The 19,116-nt window shown below is 29.5% G+C and overlaps 1 pseudogene; it reads right to left on the bottom strand.

The window, feature by feature from the left end:
* Positions 1 to 6,341: 6,341 nt before the first annotated feature.
* LOC126742489 (uncharacterized) lies at positions 6,342 to 14,484 on the bottom strand (annotated as a pseudogene).
* Between the last annotated feature and the right edge of the window lie 4,632 nt (positions 14,485 to 19,116).

Raw genomic sequence — 19,116 nt, 5'->3', positions numbered from 1 at the left:
GTATATTAAAATCACTTAACTATCTAGAATTTTAGACATTAAGGTATTTTTTTTAATTCCACGCATTTAGCTTAATTTTTTGAAAAAAGAAATCGGTTAACTGCCTAGAATAAATAAAATCACTCAACTGCCTGGAATTTTAAATATTAGAATTAATTATTTTTTATTTCCAGGCTTTTCTTTGTTTTTTTATTTTAGGTAATAGTGAGAAAAAATTGTTTGTTTATTGGACTAGACTAATAAAATCACTTAAAGGCCTGGAATTTTAGGCGCTAAAGCATTTTTTACTAAATTCCATGCAATGGGAGCGTAATGGTTAAATTTTAAGGAATTTGAGTTACTTTTCTTATTCTAGGCAGTTGTCTTTTTTACTTTCTACGTAGTGGAATAATATTTTTTCTTACAACCTGAAATTATGCAATCACACAACAGCCTAGAATTTCGTGCAAATAAGTAATTTTTCTTTTAATTTCAAGCATTAAAATGAATTTTTGTTAAGCTCCAGGCAATAATAAGAACACATTGTTTGTTCCATAGCCTGGGATAATAATATCGCTCAACTGCCTAGAATTTCGAGTATTAGAGTATTTTAGATCCACGCAATTATTTTTTTTTTACAGGATGTAGTAACAACTAAGGATTTGTTCAATTGCTTGAAATAATTAAAATTAAGTACTCAGAATTTTAGACGTAAAGTATTTTTTTTAATTCCAGGAATTTGGGTTAATTTTTGTCTAATGAAGGCAGTAGTAAGAAAAAATTTATTGTTTATTTGCCTGAAATATTAAAATCATCCATTTCCCTAAAATTTCAGATATTATAAGTGCAATTTTGAAAAATTTCAGGTAGTTGTAAAAAACATACAAATCAACTGGTTGGAATAATAGAATTAATCAACTGCCTAAAATTGCGAGCATTAAATTGACTTTTGTTGAGCCAAGTAGTACTAAGGATAAATTGTTTGTTTAGTTACTTAAAATATTAAAATCACTAGAGTTCCAGGCACCAAAGTATTTTTTTTTTTAATTCCAGGCATTTGGGTTAATTTTAAAAAAGTTTCTGGCTTGTAATAATGAAATTAGTTAACTGCCTGGAATAATTAGCAATAAAGTCCATTATTTTAAATTCCAGGCATTTGGGTTCTTGTTAGTTCCAGGCAGTGGTAACAAAAATTCCTTGTCCAACTGCCTAGAATAAATAAAATCACTCAACTGCTTGGAATTTCAGATATCAGAGTCAAAAACGTCAACAACCTCTCTCGTATTTTTTACAAATAACAAGGATTTTAGAATCCCTGAATAGAATTTAAATCATCCAAAGAAAATAACCAAATCTCTTAAAGAACAAAGAGAATTATGAAAAATTATTATTTTATGAATATAGTGAATAATTTTACATAATTTTTAGTTTTTACATCTAGGATGCTTGTTGATCATAAATGCAGGCATTTACAGATGACACGCAATTAACTGTTTTGTTTTCTTCAGGATCTAAGAAGCTATTTTAGAAATTTTATAACCAGTCTGGAAATACTGGACTCGATAGGAAATGGTAGATCTAGTATAGTAAAGCAGCTAATAAAAAACTTAAGGAACTATTGATCAGGTACTTCTTATTTGATTATTTTTATTTAGGTCCGATGAATACCTTTAGGGGCAAAATACGGATTGGATGAGCAAACTTCCAGTTTTTTAAATAAAAAATTAACTACTGTCATTTTAGTAATATAGCTGCCTGCAAAAAAGTTTCTTCAAAAATTAGTGAAGCAAAAACATTTTCTTACAATTTTTTATAACTGGCTTTTACTTTCTAAATAAACCTCATGTTTAAAACTGTGCTCCGATGTCCTTTGGAAAAAAAAAAACTATATGATCCATATCTCAGTGGGGATTTAACAAACAACACTGTTTAAAATTCCCCATTGAACTGGTAGTGGTATTCATCATCGGTCCGCGGTATTTACATCCCATAACTATTGTTTACGATGGCCGATTAAAAGATATCGCCCCGATGTAGGTAACAACCGGACAAGTCTCGCCGTTACGTTTCGGACATCATAATCCTTCATCGGGTCGTGAATCTCGCTTAGCTGAGAGCCCAAGAACCCGAGACCCACACTTGGGCGAGAGCCTGAATTGAGATGTATTAAAGGAGAGAAGCGGGCAATATGGCGGCGTCCGTATAAATAAATAAAATGCGCGACTCTGCGTCTACGACACGGCCGAGACATAACTCCTTTCAGGCCGTTTGAGACAGAAGAATGGATCCGAGACACGAACTTGGTATAACAACCCAGAGCAACAATGATGAAGTGCATATTGTGCCAGTCTACGGACCAAACCAGGGAAATAATTATTGTTGCTGTTGTTGTTCAAGTTCTCTTACTGAATTTTATAATTATTTATATGAAAGTATATAGCGTTCTGCATCAGAGAAAATAAGACAAGATGAGATTTATTTAATTAAGCAAACAACAATGTCTTTACAGTGATAAAAAAACATGCATAAATCTTTGATACTAAATATAATATAAATATAATAGCATTTTGATGAGTGTATATCAAAGAAAGATTAAAAAAATCACTATGGATACAAAACAAAATATGGAGCAAAGAAAGAAAATTTTAGGTGATAAAGATGCTGATGAACAAATAGTCAGAAATATTAATAGAGAGGTGTAAAAAGCTATGAAAGTTGTATAGACAATTGAGCAGAACAAAATCATGAAGGTGTTAAGAAGGAAATTAACAAATGGTAAAAAATAAATTAATATCAGAGAAGAGATGTTACGTATAGTAAAAGGGTTCTATGAAGCACTATATACAAATAAAATATTTATAGATCTAGCAGAATACACAACAGTAGGAAGATGGTCAGGTAACAAAGAATTAAAAACGCTAATAGCAAATTTACTAAACAAATCTAAAAATTTTTAAAAACATTATCTTGCGAGCATTAAAGTCAATTTTTGTTAATTCCAGGCATTTGAGTTGATTTTTGTTTGGTACCGGGTAGTAGTGAGAATAAATTGTTAGTGTCGTTGTTTGGTATATTAAAGTCACTTAACTGCCTATAATTTTAGATATTAGGTTATTTTTTTTTAAGTCCAAGCATTTGGATTAACTGTTAAAAATTGTCTGCTCATCTGCCTGTATTAAGGAAATCAGTTAACTGCCTAATATTATACATTTAAGCTTCTGCATTTAAAGCGTCCTATTGTTTAACATGTATTGTTCCATAAATTAATTTATAATTAACACGAAATGCTCCCTTGTCAGTCAAAATTGCTCTTTTTATTTATTAAACTGGAGTACAGCCGTTGTAGTTATTAATAAGTTTATTGTTTTAACAAAATTTTAACACTAGTGGTTACCTAAAATTTTAATGTCCTTCATAAGATTTATTTTTTGTATATTATTCTTCTCTAAATAATGCCAAGCAGATGACATCTTAAAACACGGTTTAAAATAATATTTTGTATTTATACATTTTTCTAGATGAAACTAATGAATACATATTATTTTAAAGAAGTTTAATTGCATATTAAATTTGCGATAGAAGGAAAACTTATTAATTTTTTTACCCCCTATATTTAAATTTATTGATTAAAAATGATTGAATCCTATTAATATTAAAGTTCTCTTAATATATAGTACTTTCTTGCTGTTCATGATTCAATTTGTACACCTGAACACTTGTAAATTTTCGACAGGTCTAGATATCAATCTGGTAAAAATTTTTGGCAGTTGGTTTATTATATTTATTGTAAAGACTCTTAGTTTTATTGCTGGCTTTCCTAAATACCTAGGACTGTACTGTATTGTAAGTTCTAAGTTATCTGGAATCTCAATTTATTCATTAAACACTCTTGAGTCATGAGTATTAAAGTTCTCTTGCTCTTTTTTAGATATATGCTATCAGATATATGATATCCAGCTGCTTTTATACTATTTAAGGTTTATTATAACAACTAAACAGTTGCAAATTTGTCTCTATATTAATCCGGTTAGGTTAGGTTAGTTTGGACTCCCATTTTTCCATTGAAAATAGTAGTATTTGCAGAAATTCGTACCTAAAAGTTCTTGATCGTCCAGACTTTGCCAGTGAGATCAAAAAAAAATTATTCTCATTAAGCGCAAATACATTAAAATCCAACAAAATGAAAAACTCTGAAAGCACATACCTCTAAAACTCGTTTTCTTAATTAGAGTTATTTCGCTTATTAGAATAATAAAAACTAGATAGGAATAAAAGAGTTCCATATAAAACTAAGACAACAAAGAGTTTCCATAATTAAAATTTACTTTACCGTTAAGTCTCTAGTATTCTGTGGACAAATTATTCGTCTTTAAGTTCCATCTACTTGTCAAAAGTTATATATCATCATGGATTTTGCAAATTTTTAAGTAAACAAGTTCTTCATCATTCCTGACTCTTCTTTCTTTATATTTTTCTTTCCATTATGTGATGTAGTTTCATAGCTTTTCTCTTGACCTTAAATTTTTGCTTGTTGTTTCTTTTTCATATGAATTAACTTTTCGAGATCATCACTAAAAAGCCTCAATCCCTCCCCTCTTCATTTACTTCTTTTTTAACCTTCAGGCATTTGAGTATTATTGCTTTGATCTTTAAATTAATTTTTTTGCCATAGAGAAACTTTTTGATATTTACGAACGCTACTCCCTTGACTATTCACTATGCATGATTTGATTTCTGGCACATGATCTAATGTTTCAGTAATACAGCTGCGCAGGTAACTATTGTCATTACTTAATTGTAAATCTAGGCTACCTAAAATATTTGATCTATAGTTATCATTGCAGAATAAAATGACGATTTAGTTGGATTTTTAACCGAAGGTTTTTAGTTGTTAAGCTTAATATGAAATGTGTGGTCCTAGTAAGACTAGTCAGATTTTTCTGGGTGTTAATCTATCATAACTTATATCTATTTTCAGTTAATACCCCCTATATATTTAACTATATCAATCAATACACAGTTTTTGTTCAATTTGTAACCCAAAACCGAACGTGGAGCCAAAGAAAATTAATAACTCTTGCCCGTAATCGAGAGAAAATCCTTTTATTGAACGTCGCACCCGCTCCGGCTTTTCGACGAAGGAAATTCGCGCCGCTAAAAATCTAATAAATATCGCGTTTCCAATATCCGGTAGCCCGGATTTTTTCCGGAAGACTCAGGACGCTCCAAGGGGCTCACATCAACTGCACCAATCAATAAACGACCATTTTCGGCACGTTTACGTATTTATTATGAATGATACAAAGAGCGCATAAATTTGCGTACGTACTCGATCCAATATTGCCAAGTTTATCTTTTCGATGGCGGGATATTTGAAATCTATACACATATGTATTAAACAGCAAATATCATAAAATTTCTTTGATGACTTGTAAAGTTTGTCTTTCTTATGTACTGCGTAAAGTAAATCTGACTTATAATTTATAATTTGTTAAGCTATTAGTGAACTGAAATTTACTTTAAAAAAAAACTAATTCATTGTGGACGGATGGATTATTTATACCAATATCAATTGTAGATCATTCCACTTCTAATGTTCAAAATTATGTATTTATCTTGAAGCAAACATATATCATTGTGCATTTAATATCAAGATGACCAAGTGCTATTCTGAGTTAAAACTATATGTGCAATAGTGGAAAGCGAAGTTTCGATCAGTAAAAACCTTAAAATTTCATGCTTTTAGTAAAAATAATCTTTATTGACTTTAAAAAATAAATATGGCAACAACGTGTATAAGCTCAGTAGACTAATTATCAGTCGCACGTCAGAAACTAGTTAAAGCAAGTAAATATTGAAACACTTAATAACATAACGACGCTTTTCGTAATTTTTTATGACCCTGTATTTGTTCAACATTTAACGTCCAATGGGATGGCAGCCCAAATGTCATTTGTTCAACGATTAGAACTTTGTTCCTAATTAAAATTTCTACCAAATAACTTACCATATACTTTAAGAGATTAAATTACGGATTTGTTGGTTTTATTACTCGATACTATTGATTTATTAGCTGGGGATTGGTAATGGGTGGTGATACGATTATTAGCAAATAAAAGTGATAATAGATGAGATCATGATTTTTTATAAGAACATAACAAATGTTTTTAAACTAAAAATAATAAGAGCTGTAAATTTTTCTAATAATTTCTCAATGATAAATATCGTGTATCGTGTATAGGTGTAATAGATGTAATATTACGGTAATATTGGTAATTTATTAAAAAAAAACAGCTTTTTAACTAATACTAGTTTTTTTAATTCAAAACTGTAAAAACATTAGAAAACACAAAAAAAACGAGTCAGAATGAACTACGTAATAGAGTGAATAATGGTAAATCATCCTCATCATCCCCAACCTCTTCATCTGATTCTTCTTTCTCCTTGGTTAATTCAGTCAAGTCTATAATTTCGAAACCGAGATCTTCTTTTTCAATTTCTTCCTCAGAATCCTCAGTAGCTTTTTCTCTTCTTGAATGATCTTCGTTTAGTAAATTATAATTATGGGCAATATAGGTTAGTTTTCCGGCTCTTTCCACGGTAAGCCTGTTTCTTCTTTGCCGATGAATAAATCCATAAGTACTAAACGTTCTTTCGGTTGCGGCTGTTAACGATGGTAAATTTAAAATGTCTTCAGCCATCTACTTATTTTAGAACTGAAGCAAATTCCTGCCCACCAAACATGCCCAGACATAGATTTTTCGCTGGAAATAACGAATTCCTTAGCAAAAAGATTACCACCTCTAATTTTGTAAGTGCGTCCATAACAAGACCTACTTCTGAAGAATATTTTGGATGACGCCTTGCAGTTTCATAAATGAACTCCGTCGCAACTAAATTTTCAGCTTTAGTTAAATTGTTGCGTACGGCACGATCGTCTTTCGTCCTTGCGCCAAGTAGAGCTGGGTGAATAGCGAATAAATGAGAGTGTATAGAGTGAAAGAAAACCCCAATATTACCAATGTTACCGGTCTTGTAGTAATATTACGTAATATTACCAAAATTACCAGTAATGTTACCTGGGTAATATTACCCTTTACATCACTATGTATAGGTCTTTCTTTGTTATTCATATTTTGCTAAAAGGTAGTGTTTCTGATGAAAAACTCAAAAACTAATAGGTGCGATCCCTGTACTTTTTTATAAAACTCATAAACAAATATTTTTGTAACCGATTTTTTGCAAAAACCGTGGATTTTAGGGAAAACTGTCCCAAACAAAAAATGTTTGTCAAATGCGCAGAAGATAGAAGGTGGTAAAGTCACCTTAAATTAATTTTTCCAAAATTTCGTCCTGAAATTTTTTTTTTCCACTATTTTAAACATTTTCAACGTGTAGAATTCAAAAATGATGTATGCATTTTTAAATCTATTTTTGAGATACAGCGCGTTTATTTTCCGAAAATCGCATTATATCAAGTTTTTTATATTAGGTTTGAACTGAACTTTATTTGTGATTTTGAAGGACCACAACCATAGGTTAAATATTATCCCAGGTAGAAGTTACATTAAAACACACTTAAGGGTTACTTCTTTACATCCCTTTAATATTGTAAAAAAAAAACGTTTTCCTAACAGCACTACTTATATTTAACGGTACAGCAAACTTCTATACTTGGGTTACCGAACAGATGGAGTGTTCACGTGATCGTTCTGCGCCGGAGGTGTGGCCTAGAGCCTCGATAGAGTTGGGGTTTTATTTAATTTTATTAGTCGAGCGACTTTAGATCGTTTTGGTATTGGATAATTTAAAATAAGTAGGCATAATTCTCCTCGTCTAAATCTGCCAAGGTGGCATCGATGGGCGGGGCCTATATTTCGCGCACATCATTTACTCCATCTGTTCGGTAATCCGACTATAATACAAAAATTACTTTCACCTTTAACAACACTTGGTGTACTGAGAAAAATTGCTAGTAAAAAAGCCAATATTTAAACTTTTTACAATTTTTACAAATTTTGGGAAATATTTCTTATACAAAGATCGAGCGCATCGACAGTTCGAGAGATGAGGAGCTACTAAAGACCACAGAACACAAATATAGAGAAATGCGTGTTGCCTAATAAACGGACAGAAATTCTGTTGACAACTTTATTGACGTTGTTGACAAAGACGGCAACCATCTTGGGTGGCGTGTGGCGGGAAATTTAACTTGATAGTTAAATTTGAAGTAATTTGCAGAATTACAAAAGTTGATGCGTTAACTGACGAGATATATTTAAATAGAATTTTATTTTATTTTAAAATTAACAATACGCTTATCAGTTTAGAAATACCCGCATTTAATTAAAATCGGTAATCATCAAACATCTCAGACATCCCTCATCACTTTAATCAAGAATTAACACATCAACTAAGATATTATTTAATTTAAATTTGGTTCTCAAGATATTGCTCATTTAGGACATTTAAGATATTTAGCTATAGATACTTACCAAGAATTATAAATTGGCACGATAGGTATGGGAGCAAATTTTAAATAAAAAAAAACTAAATTGTCTTTTAAATATTATATTTTAAGATGAATTAAAATAAATTTAACAAAGGGTTTTAAAATGCATAAAAATAGTTACAATATATTCTAAATTAAATACTGTAAACTGTAAGTATGTTATTAAAAAGACCTTTTATGTAACAAATAAAAATGTTGCAGGTATAAAGCATATTTTAACTAAAAATCCCAATTTCTAGATTTTCAGATAAAATTAGCTGCTTTTTTTGTTTCCTTAAGTGTATAGAACATTATAAGAAACATGTAACAAAAATACCTGAATAAAAAATTAAACATATATATTCTTTAACCATCTACACAATTGTAACAAAATAATATATATCCACATATTATGGAAAACAAAGTATAAACTCTTATAACAACAGAAACTGAACCTATCTCTTGAAATAAATCTGGCTTCTCATTGTAAATAAATTAATTAATAATGATTAGATATAACAGAAATACACATGTATAAGTTAATATGCATGATTTTTTATTTTTTATTTTTTTAGTATAAGCAAATAAAAAGAAAATATGACTTTCGATTTTTTGGTTAGTCACAATCGGGTAAAGATGTCACAAGCCAGTGGGGTTGTCTCCAGTAAGTATGGCAGTAATTAAGACAGTATATTATGTATACAATATTATATTCTAATCGGGTTAAAATTAAATATCCTAATGGAATACTTCATCCTAATGATCCAAAATACATAAGTCTTTATTATTAGTAATTACTGATTATCACATAGTTATGATTACAATTAAGGTTCTAAATAATACTTTAAAGGATTTTAAATTAGTCTATAAGTTTACTTTAAGCAATTAACATGATTTTAATTATGGGTCAGTAAATAAACTAGGACTGTAAAAAGCAAAACTAATAGCATTTACTATCAAAATGTCTCAGGTAATTTAGCTTAGATATTTTAAAAAATAATATATTAAATATTAAAATCTTAGTATCATTAGCTAAAAAGTTAAAAAACAAAATAATTCTGATTGGGTATCATGAGTATTAAATGAGGATACTCAAGATTTTTGTTTTTTTGAAGAATTTTAAATTGTCAAAATTTTTTTTGTTTTCTAATATGACCAACACTTAAAAATTTTCGTTGTGGTTTTGAAGTTGGTTTTTGATTTTATCCTTTAAATATTTATAATTATTAAGCTAGTGTTACCTTGAACTATTTTTTTGACAATGGCATGCTGGTCATAAAAAGTCCTTAAAAAAATGTCCATAAACCAACCAAAACTTTTTCTCTAAATTGACTAAATGAGCACAGTTATCCATAAATGTGTATAACTTAAGGTCGATTAGGGAAATCAGTTTTTAAGAAGGATGTCAATCTGGATGTGTCATCATTTTCTTTAAATTGAACAAATAGGTGTTGTGTTTCTACTCCATGTAAAAATCATTTCCACTCCAGAACCCGAAAAGTGTTTGGAGCAAACTCGATAATTGGTGACATTTTTAGTCGGACTTACAAGACAGACAAGATTTTTGTAAGGATGGATTCAATGAAAATAAAAAAAATCTGATTTTTGTGACTGTCTAGGCAATTCCTAATATACAAACTAGTGCATAAAGGATATCTGCATGAATATCTTAATCTAGATGGAGACAAGGAAAAGGAAATACTTGATATTTTCCCAGTGAAGGTTTAAGAATTAAAACTAAATTGTAAAAAAAAGTTAAATTGAGAACAGTGACATAGATATATCCAAAATAGGATTAAATCTATAATTATACCCTGGAAAATCATAATACATCCAAGATGCACCTAAACATTATTAGAAAACACTTAGGCATGTCATAATTGAAATTTACCTGTCTCCTGCTCTATGTAGTTGCACGATGATGCCAACATCGAGGCACGTTTGTAAAATAATTTATCAACCAAGGACTCAAAAAAACTACAAAAAGCTATAAAATTACTTAAAAACTTTAAATTGGAATAAAATCATGAGACTTGGCTTGTGTTCCACCCAAAGTGAACCTAAAAAAGACAATCGTTAAATACGACAGTTAAAATGTCATTAACATCACTATTGTCATATTTGATACGTCAAAAATTAGTCAATCAGAATCAATCAGCCATCTTGGGTGGCAGACTATTCCGCCCCGCCACATTCAACCTTCATACCGGTGCTAAAGACCACAAAACAAAAATATAGAGAATTAGTGGTTGCATATAAACTAATAGAAATTCCTCTGACAAATCAGCTAGCGTCCTCTCACTTGCCAACGGAAACTGTTGTAACTAATTTGACAACTTGACGTGCCTAATTGGACCAATCAAAATGGTAGAAAGCAGTAGCTAAATTAAGGTGAGAAATCGAATTTTGATTGAAGGAATTGAATTTTCACTTTGACATTGTTGTGATTTTCCCAACAGCATGAATGACTTTTCTTGATTCCAGTTTAATAGGTGTTCCTTATTTTAGTTTTCCTTTTTCAATTGTTACAATTTTAGGTTACACACATGACGCAGCGTACAGTTTGTTATTATTATTATTATTATTATTATTATTATTATTATTATTATTATTATTATTATTATTAATATCAATAGTATAATTTTATGCATAATCAACATACCATGTCATCATGGAACGTAAATTTTTCCGCTTTAAAAAACTTAATGATTCAGAAACATTGATTTTATACAAGACACTTTAATAAATCACAAACAATAATAAATTTATAAACTTTTAATGCTTTTTGCTTGATATACTGTAACTAAAACCCTCTAATTTCATCAAAAAAACTTGGAAATCTAACACTGAAAATTCCAAGATAATAGACATTGTTCCCATAAGGAAATTCGCTAATTAGTATCTCAGCATAACTGAAATGTAACAATAGCTTAAAACCCACCAAAACTCAATGATTGATGACACCAACTCGGATCATAAAGACGACAAAACAATTTAATTTTAGTCGGTAGTTAGGCAAGTGACGATTAGTCAATGGATTTGTTAATTTACCGAGCTCTTTGATGAACGGCCAGGTAATTTGTGACTGGCTTAATTATCTTGGAAACCACAACAACCGGAAGAGCGAAATAGGTTTGTTGAATGAACAGGAAAATAAAAAAGCAGTTAGGCATTGTGGATAGTAAAAATAGGTTATTGAGTAAAAGTGTCACAATTCCAGTGTCTAGGGAAGAGTTTTGTTTATGAAAAGTTTCCAAATGAGATGGTGCCTTCAAGACCTTTTTTTTTGAAGCACAAAAAGAAAATAATAAAATTAAATTAAAATACCAAACAAGTGTTTTTATCAAACCTGCACCATATAACGCAATAATTAAAAGCGCCACCAGCCCCTTTTGCAGTAAAACCCATTAAAATCTCTTACAGGGAACAATCTCGGGGCAATTTAATGTGGGGTGTCGACAATGACATCATTGTGTCGGGTCGAAGCAAAACGGTAGGAAAGCGGCAGTTATCGGACGTTGGCGAGAGCCACTTTATCCAACTAGGGCCGTAATTGGGATATTAGTTTTGCGGTCGTTAGAGAAGCAGCGGGTAGAGAAAACCCTGGATAAGTCTGGATTTGAGGCATGCGTACTGTATGGATTTCTTTCAGGAAAAGGCAAGACCTTTTACTGAAACGGATATTATTGTATAAAATGATTTCGCTGTATTGTTTCTTCTGGGTCGACTTAAATTGCAATACATTTCGCAAAGACTCTTAAACATTTTATAATATGATTATGTAAGATTTTCACTTTATAGCTTCATTCTCTTTACCGTCAACGAAAATCCAACCAAAGTTTCACAAATATAGCATCTTCACGTAAAAATAAACTTTGCGCGTATAATTATCCTTTTAATCTTCAGCTTTCTGTTCGTCTTGTTAATTATAAAAAATTAATGATAAAGAACAACTTATAGCTGCATCTTTAGGTAAAAATAAATTTTGAATCTACGAATATCATTTTCATGGTCAACTCCTTATTCTGTTTCTTAAGAGGCTAATAAATGAGAATTCAAATTTTCACATTATTTTCTATATCATGATTTTATTTTAATATCAGTATCTGGATCATCTGTTATTTAATAATATTTTCAGGGATAATTGGCATAATTATATAAAAAAAAATATCATTTTATTGCCATTCCCTTCTAATTTTCAGACTTAGATAGGGATATATAAATGAGAACTCAACTTTTCCCCCTATTTTCTATATCATTGTTTCATTTTATTAATAGTATCTGGATCATCTGGTAATAGTGTTTTTTAAGGATAATTGATCCAACTATATAAGAAAAATATCATTTTATTCCTATTTTCTTCTAATTTTTAGACTGAGATAGAGATATATAAATGAGAATTCAACTTTTCCCCTTATTTCTTATATCATCGTTTCATTTTATAAATAGCGTCTGGATCGTCTGAAAATAGTATTTTTCGCGGATAATTGGACTAATTATACAAAAAAATATCATATTGTTCCCATTCTTTTTTAATTTTTAGACTGAGATAGGGATATATAAATGAGAATTCAATATTTCCCTCGATTTTCTATTAAAGGAAATAATTATAAGCACAATATTTTTAACTAAAAATGATTTTTATGGTCATCACTTACAAGTGATCAATCATTTAAAGGAATGTAGCGTATAATTTAGAAATTCGTATATTTGATTTTTATGCATGTGCAATTCTACCCGCATCAGTTTAAGTCTTGATTCTTAACCCTGAAATACTACCGACACATTTTTATTACATATATGTTCTACTGATAATAAAATTGCCATAAAATCAATAAAAAAAAACTTTTATTCAAAAATTTAAAATTACAAACGTTGATGAATGAATTGCACGTTTTCGGTTCGGTAAAAATTAAGGTGGTACAATTTTTTTATTTTTTTGTAAGGTTCCCACGTACGTCAAACTGTTTTTTTTAAGTTCGTCGACGAGTTCCACTGAACTGTACCAGTTGTCCCCGGTGATGTTCCCATTGGTGCCTTTAACACACTCCACAAGCCTAAGAACCACTCTTGTTGGATTTGATACTGTAGACTTTTTTGCACCATAAACTTTTATTTTGCAACCGGCATAAATCTCTGCATCTACGAGATAATGCGTTTTAGCGTCAGCCAAAACCTGCACTTTAATTCCATATTTGGCAGGTTTGTTCGGAATATACATCCGAAATCCACACCTTCCTCGAAACGGTACAAGCATTTCGTCTACAGTTAGGTAAACTCCCGGAAAATAATATGACCTTGATCTAGCTACAAACTCATCAAATAATTCCGACGCAACAGCCAACGTATCAGTTTATACTCTTTCTTTTCGGGTTTCTACATTGTCAAATCTGAGACAGCTCAATAAAAACGAAAATCTGGCCAGACTCAGAGTAGCACGAAAAATAGGTCTTCCTATCCCATCTGTTGCCCACATAGAACGGACGTCTTCATGATTAGATTTGAAGATGGACTGAAGATACAACAACCCAAAAAACGCCTTGATTTCACATATGTATTTTCAGTAAACGAATGCCAAAATTTAGTTTGTGACTGAGCAAACCTTTTAGACTTTTTATAGTTTTTTCTCGTGGAGGTTATCTTCAAATTGGTAAAATCAACTAACTTTTGTATCATCTCATTAGAAATTAGTAGACTCCAAGTATCTACAGGCTCACGTGGAGGATTATTACGAGCAGGGCCAATAAGGCCAGCAAGATAGTAACCAAATTATGAGCAGGGGTCCTACCTCTAATACCTGCTGTTTATGACCATTTGGTATTGTCTTTCCCATACCAACTGTTCATGATGGGCAACTCTTCTTCTTCCGAATCGGAGTTTTCTTGCTCTGTTTCGGAATTGTGGTCGCTCAGTATTTCATTCCCGTCACTCTCTTCAGCCAATCTTTCTAGTTTCTCTAACACAGCTTCTCTGTTTGGAACACCAACGGATACACTTTTCTTGCTCGAGCCCATTTGGTTTGAGTCTTCCATACTTTCCTAAAAGTCTTCAGACTCTAAAATATTTCTTAACGCATCTTCTGACATTGCCCTAGAACTGGACGCCATTGCGTTGCATTTACTGAAAGATGGTAAAAAAACACATTTTATATCTATTAACTCATACCTTATGGCCACTAGTACCTATTCTTGTGAAATAGATAAATACCTTGCAAAAAATAACAACGAAATAGATACTTTCAAACCAATAAGCAGTTATTAACTTGTCGCGTATTTACTACTGATGGGTCCTCAGGACCCGTCAGAAGCTACGGGTTAATAGTCCATATTTAAGCATAATTACCTATTTAAGTCTTACAAATTGATCTGCAGCTTACCAAATCCTACACCAAATAACGGTAAATATAGCAGTTTTGCACTTTATAGTCTCATTTCCTTTATATTCAACTTCTCTGCACACAAACAGCTAACAGAAGTTTCACAACCTATGGCTGCATCTTCAGGTATTAAGCACATTATTTTTAATAAAAAATTATGAGGAAGTATGCCAAATAGAAGGAGGTATCTATGAACATAAGATCTTTTGTTTTCCCGAAGATGCAGATAATAATTGCGAAACTAGCAGCAATAATTTGAGACTTATAAACTCGGCCTTAATATAAATGTCATAAAAGATTTACAAGCTGCAAGCTTAAAACACTGATATCAAAGAAGACAATGTAAAGGATAAATTGAAGAAGAGAGCATCAAGCTTCTTGTTTCTTGAAGATATAGCTAACAGTTGCGAAACCAGTAACAATGCAAAAGTAAATTTTGAGATAGTTAGGAATTTTAAAGGCTTTTTCAGTTTTAATCCTCTAAAGTCAATCGAAGTACGGACACTTTTTAACCAATTTTTAAGTGTGGCTCGCTGAACATGAATAAGAATTAAACTTGAGCATAGAGATTGCCGTTTCTTGAGGATGCACTTATAAGTTGCGAAATGTTTTACATTATAAGCATAAAACTTAGGAAAGATCAAGCCTTTAACTTTTTAAAAATGTATAACCTGCGTATTATCACAATGTACGTGTTACCATTTAAAACTTAAATATCTTAAATACACAAAATATAAATTTTAATTAATTATTTAAATAAATTTTAAAAAATGCCATGCAAAAAAATTGATTTAATAATAATAAATGTATAAAGAAATAAACAATAATATAAATTATAGTCAATTTTACGTAACATGAATAAGTGAATTATTTAATAAATTTAATTTTTTTCTCTAGAGCCATTACTTTCTGCAAAAAACACCGTTTTTCATAAACACTACCCTTGCCCCCCCACCCACCCCACACATTTATCCAGTTATAATTTATTCTACAAAATCACTATTTTTTAAAATAGTACGCATGATTAAGGGATGATTTCTGGAAATTCTGAAAATTTTATCAACAGTCTTAAAGAAAATATTTTTATAGATAAATATTAATTTTTTTTAACTTGTAATAATATTTATATTAATTTTTTGGAAAGTACTGAAAAAACAGTGATCTTGCAAAAGAATTTCTTACTGGGTAAATGTGTGGGGTGGGTGGGGGGGCTAAGGGTAGTTTTATTAAAAAATGCTTTTTTTGCATAAAATAATTTCCTTAGAGAAAATTAACCATAATTTATTTATTTTTTGCATTTGATTTAAGATGAAAATATAATAAACAATAAAGAGGAAGAATTTAAATTTAAAGTAGTCAAGGCTCAAAATAGACCATTTAATGAGAAGGAAAATAAATAGAGTTTTAATAGAGCCACATAAAAAAATTATTTAAATTACTGCTTTCCTAATTCCACAAAATATATATTTTTATACATCATTTAAAAAAATTCAAAAAAAAAATTGAAAAAAAAAATAATTTCATAAAAAATATACAATACTTTCTATGCTATATATAACTCTATAGAAATAAAGAATAATATAAATTATAGGTAATAAGCGAATTATTTATTAAATTAAATTCTTTCTCTAAATCAGTTATTTCCTGCAAAAAAACACTGTCAATCAAGAAAATTGATTTAATAATAATAAATGTATAAAGTAATAAACAATAATATAAATTATAGTCAATTTTACGTAACATGAATAAGTGAATTATTTAATAAATTTAATTTATTTCTCTAGAGCCATTACTTTCTGCAAAAAACACAGTTTTTCATAAACACTACCCTTACCCCCCCACCCACCCCACACATTTATCCAGTTATAATTTATTCTACAAAATCACTATTTTTCAAAATAGTACGCATGATTAAGGGATGATTTCTGGAAATTCTGAAAATTTTATCAACAGTCTTAAAGAAAATATTTTTATAGATAAATATTAATTTTTTTTAACTTGTAATAATATTTATATTAATTTTTTGGAAAGTACTGAAAAAACAGTGATTTTGCAGAAGAATTTTTTACTGGGTAAATGTGTGGGGTGGGTGGGGGGCTAAGGGTAGTTTTGATGAAAAATGCCTTTTTTGCATAAAATAATTCCCTTAGAAAAAATTAACCATAATTTATTTATTTTTTACATTTGATTCAAGATGAAAAAATAATAAACAATAAAGAGGAAAAATTTAAATTTAAAGTAGCCATGACTCAAAATAGACCATTTAATGAGAAGAAAAATAAAGAGAGTCTTAATAGAGACACATAAAAAAATTATTTAAATTACTGCCTTCCTAATTCCACAAAATATATATTTTTATACATCATTTAAATAAATTCAAAAAATAATTTGATAAAAAATATACAATACCTTCCATGCTGTATATAAGTCTATAGAAATAAAGAATAATATAAATTATAGCTAATAAGCGAATTATTTATTAAATTAAATTCTTTCTCTAAATCAATTATTTCCTGCAAAAAACACCGTTTTTCGTAGACACTACCCTTACCCCCCCCCACCCACCCCACACATTTATCCAGTTATAAATTATTCTACAAAATCACTATTTTTCAAAATAGTACGCATGATTAAGGGATGATTTCTGGAAATTCTGAAAATTTTATCAACAGTCTTAAAGAAAATATTTTTATAGATAAATATTAATTTTTTTTAACTTGTAATAATATTTATATTAATTTTTTGGAAAGTACTGAAAAAACAGTGATCTTGCAAAAGAATTTCTTACTGGGTAAATGTGTGGGGTGGGTGGGGGGGCTAAGGGTAGTTTTGTTAAAAAATGCTTTTTTTGCATAAAATAATTCCCTTAGAGAAAATTAACCATAATTTATTTATTTTTTGCATTTGATTTAAGATGAAAATATAATAAACAATAAAGAGGAAGAATTTAAATTTAAAGTAGTCAAGGCTCAAAATAGACCATTTAATGAGAAGGAAAATAAATAGAGTTTTAATAGAGCCACATAAAAAAATTATTTAAATTACTGATTTTCTAATTCCATAAAATATATATTTTTATACATAATTTAAATAAATTCAAAAAATAATTTGATGAAAAATATACAATACTTTCCATGCTGTATATAACTCTATAGAAATAAAGAATAACATAAATTATAGGTAATAAGCGAATTATTTATTAAATTAAATTCTTTCTCTAAATCAATTATTTCCTGCAAAAAACACCGTTTTTCGTAAACACTACCCTTACCCCCCCACCCACCCCACACATTTATCCAGTTATAATTTATTCTACAAAATCACTATTTTTCAAAATAGTACGCATGATTAAGGGATGATTTCTGGAAATTCTGAAAATTTTATCAACAGTCTTAAAGAAAATATTTTTATAGATAAATATTAATTTTTTTTAACTTGTAATAATATTTATATTAATTTTTTGGAAAGTACTGAAAAAACAGTGATCTTGCAAAAGAATTTCTTACTGGGTAAATGTGTGGGGTGGGTGGGGGGCTAAGGGTAGTTTTGTTAAAAAATGCTTTTTTTGCATAAAATAATTCCCTTAGAGAAAATTAACCATAATTTATTTATTTTTTGCATTTGATTCAAGATGAAAATATAATAAACAATAAAGAGGAAGAATTTAAATTTAAAGTAGTCAAGACTCAAAATAGACCAATTAATGAGAAGAAAAATAAATAGAGTCTCAATAGAGACACATAAAAAATTATTTAAATTACTGCTTTCCTAATTCCACAAAATATATATTTTTATACATCATTTAAATCAATTCAAAAAATAATTTGATAAAAAATATACAATACTTTCCATGCTGTATATAACTCTATAGAAATAAAGAATAACATAAATTATAGCTAATAAGCGAATTATTTATTAAATTAAATTCTTTCTCTAAATCAATTATTTCCTGCAAAAAACTCCGTTTTTCGTAAACACTACCCTTACCCCCCCACCCACCCCACACATTTATCCAGTTATAAATTATTCTACAAAATCACCATTTTTCAAAATAGTACGCATGATCAAGGGATGATTTTTTCGTAGTCGTATTATTTAACATAACGACACTATTTATTTATTTAAATTTGATATACTTTTTTATATTAATTTTTATTTATTCACACATCAAGAAATGACTGTATTTGTTTGAAAAAATTAATTAAAAATCCTGGAATAAATTCAACCATTTATTCCAGGAGGTTGAACGGATAATTTTATAAAAAATAAT

This window comes from Anthonomus grandis, chromosome 11, assembly GCF_022605725.1.
Source record: "Anthonomus grandis grandis chromosome 11, icAntGran1.3, whole genome shotgun sequence".
Lineage (NCBI taxonomy): Eukaryota > Metazoa > Arthropoda > Insecta > Coleoptera > Curculionidae > Anthonomus > Anthonomus grandis.
Note: the sequence above shows the minus strand (reverse complement) of the source record. Positions and strands in the feature narration are given on the sequence as shown.